The sequence below is a fragment of the Lathyrus oleraceus genome, chromosome 1 (genome assembly GCF_024323335.1).
Source record: "Lathyrus oleraceus cultivar Zhongwan6 chromosome 1, CAAS_Psat_ZW6_1.0, whole genome shotgun sequence".
Lineage (NCBI taxonomy): Eukaryota > Viridiplantae > Streptophyta > Magnoliopsida > Fabales > Fabaceae > Lathyrus > Lathyrus oleraceus.
Window position 1 is genome coordinate 38,005,715 of NC_066579.1, and position 3,560 is coordinate 38,009,274.

General features: G+C 39.7%; 1 non-coding gene across 1 annotated transcript; it reads right to left on the reverse strand.

The window, feature by feature from the left end:
- Window positions 1-3,037: 3,037 nt before the first annotated feature.
- Window positions 3,038-3,144, reverse strand: LOC127116171 (small nucleolar RNA R71). The gene has a single exon (XR_007801149.1). It is a non-coding gene; the product is annotated as a small nucleolar RNA R71 (small nucleolar RNA).
- Window positions 3,145-3,560: the final 416 nt, after the last annotated feature.

The window sequence follows — 3,560 nt, forward strand, 5'->3', positions numbered from 1 at the left end:
ACATGAAATGAATCCATGGAAAGACTCGAGCTGACTCAAAGATGCATGTATTGGGGAATATGCCAATACAGCAAAAACTTATCCATAACGCATACTTCGGATAAGAATCCGGATTCAGATGGGGGATATCCACTAAGGGACTTTGCTAGGAAAACACCCAAACAAGACTCCTCTAGAGAAGGAACTGGATGAGCTATTACTGGTTACTGGGTAATAAGCTCAAAGAGGCATGTGATCTGAACATCGATATAAGGGTGAGAGAACAACATGCTCGGGAAGAATGAATATCTAAGATCGGTATAAAGGTGAGAGATATCAAACATCCGAAAATCATCTGAGGAAGACCTAAAAAAAGGTATGCTTTAACTCAGGAAAATCTGACTCCGCGAGGGACAAAAAGTCATAATAGGGAGTAGGGAGGAAGGAACACTAGGGATACCGGTTACTGGGCATATAATAGGTGACCGACCAAAGCGTGAATTGGGGAATATTCCCAAGACACTCATCATCCAAAAGACGGATAAAAGCAAAACTTGATTATAGGATGGGCATTCGATTCTAATAAAAGGGATACGAATCCTACTCGACTGGGGAAAAACAAAAGGCTTCGACCAAAGTGTGCATGAGATATATTATCTATTACCGTCAGAACATAGATAACATACTCGCATGGAAGATTATCCAAACCGGTTATTGGGTTAATAAAGGATAAATCGACCGAACAGAAAGGTCTTCGGGACACCGAAAGCTAGGCATATACTGATGGCCAATCCGGGGGGAGAAACAATCATTACCGACAAAAAGGGTAAATGAGAGATGACTCAATAGGAATACATTGACAAAGGTGATAACACTAAAATTTACCGTATTTTCGACTCCGATTTCACATGCATTCTAGTTGTTTTATTATCATTTTGTTGTGTTATTGCTATGTTTTTCTTTGTTTTCAGGTTTTTACTTTAATCGGAGCCCCGATCGAGAAAAGGAGCGAAAAAGAGCCAAAAACCCTAAAATTCAGCATTTTGTTCTTGTGGCCTACCCCATGGCTAGCGCCGTAGACCCTGCCATGACGTGTCCAAGCTCAACTTCCCTCAACTCCCACGTTCCCCACTACTTCCACTAAGGCGCCTCATTTTGTGCTTGTGGCGGGCGCCATGGCCTTGTGGCGGACGCCACAAGAGGAAAATAGTTTCCCTCCCATTTTCAAGTTGAAGGGCATCCAAGTCATTTCCATCTTTTTACTTGCTTATAAATAGAAACTCGAATTCACTTTTACAAGCATCCAAACTTAGAGCAGAGGCAAACTCAGAGCAACTTTGTTTCACTTAGGCATATATTCAGTTTTATAAAGTGGTAATTGCTTCGCATTGGAGTGTTACCACAATTGTGTAATCGAGTCTGTGATAGAGTCTGTAATCGAGTTTGGAGCACTTTGGAAGGAAGTTAATCCTGACGCCATTTTCATTTCCGCTTTGCAATTTATTCAACCCTCTGATTGGAGCAGGTTTTTATTACTTGTCTTTATCTTATTTATTTTCCTGCACTCGCTTTACTTTATTTATTTCCTGCACTCGCTTTAAATTATTTATTTCTCGCACTCGCTTTACTTTTATTTATTTTCCGCACTCGCACTACTTTTATTTACTTTCCGCACTCGCACTACTTTTATTTATTTTAATGCACTTTTACTTTACCATGTCTAGCTAAATTTATAAGGTTAGAATGTAAGGATCATAATTGAACCAGTAATCCGTACAATTGTTTGTAGAAACACTTAAGGGCTATTTTAACTTTCAACTTAAGTTTTCCCGCGCTTCAATTCCGTTGGGTAAGATCGAAAGTCGTCCAACGTCTTTTTAAACTTAATTGTTTTTAACTATTTCAAAAACAGCGAAAGCGCTTTGTTTAGTTCATTAGGAGATTTTAACATTAAGAAGAAAAGAGATTTTAAAACTATTTTCGGACGCGTTTATAAGTTTAGAGTCTGGTTCGTAAGAACCTCTTTTGGTTAAGAAATCCAGGTTATAATACTTTTCAACTTAGTCAAGATACTATATTTCTTAAATATAGGTTTACTACTCTAACGCAATGCGCGCCTTTTTATAAGTGACAATAAGAGGGTTTGACTAGGGAGTACAACTCGGTTTTGAATACGCGAAAGCGACAGTTCCTGTTAAATTAGTTCTTTTCAAAGTAGGAAACACTGTCCATAAGTAGCTCTACTAGCAAGTACTTGGATTATCAATCGATTACGTAAATTACATTCGACCCTGTCTTTATTAATTAATCTTTATTCAACACTTTACTTTTCATTGCACACTCCAAAAACACTTATTTTGATTGCCTTTGATAAACACCATAACGACAGATAACGATAGATTGACACTTGGTCTCTGTGGATTCGATAATCTTTTATATTACTCTGACGCGTTCGTATACTTGCGAAACACCGCATCAAGTTTTTGGCGCCGTTGCCGGGGACCAATTTCGTCAAATTTCATTTCCCTGTTGTTATATCGTTTAGACTTAGGCTATTTCCCGCCGGTCAATGCGAAGAACTCGCAGCACCGGAAGTTTAAGCTTAGTATACCCTCTGGCGGAACCTGAACGTTACGCTCGCGCACGTTTATTCTTTCATAGAATTAAGAGAGCTATGGCCGAAGATCAAAACCAAAGACCTCTTAAGGACTTCGCTCAACCATCTAATGAAGAACCTAGTTCTAGTATAGTAAACCCAACCATCCCAGCTAATAATTTTGAACTTAAACCATCCCTGTTGCAACTAGTGCAACAGAGACAATTCGCAGGTCTCGCTACTGAGAACCCAAACCAACATTTAAAAATATTTCTTCAATTAGCAGACACTTTTAAAACCAATGGAGCTTCTCCTGAGGCAATACGTTTAAGATTATTTCCTTTTTCCCTCAGAGATAAAGCCCTATCATGGTTAGATTCCCTTCCACCCAATTCCATTACGACTTGGGATAACCTTAGAAGAGTTTTTCTTGCTAGATATTTTCCCCCAAGTAAAACCACCGTTCTCCGAAACCATATAACTAGATTTACCCAAAACCAAGGAGAATCGCTGTTCGAAGCTTGGGAGAGATATAAAGAGTTGTTACGAGCACGCCCACATCATGGTTTAGAAAATTGGTTAATCATTCAAACCTTCTATAATGGACTTCATTATAACACGAAGATGACCATCGACACTGCCGCAGGCGGCGCTCTGATGAACAAACCTTATCCTGAAGCTAGTGCCCTCATCGAAGATATGGCTCAAAACCATCAATCATGGGGAGTCGAACGAGCGACAGTAGAGAAGAAGGAAGCCCAAGGAGGAGTGCATGAACTAAGCTCTATAGACATGATGCAAGCTAAAATGGATGCATTAGCCCTTAAAGTCGAGCATATGTGCATAAACCCAAATACTGTAGCCGCAGTTTCGTCGGATTGTGAGATATGTGGAACCAAAGGACACCAATCTGCAGAATGCAGTCTATTAAACGAAACCCACTCTGAGCAAGTGAACTACACCCAAGGGAACCCATATTCGAATA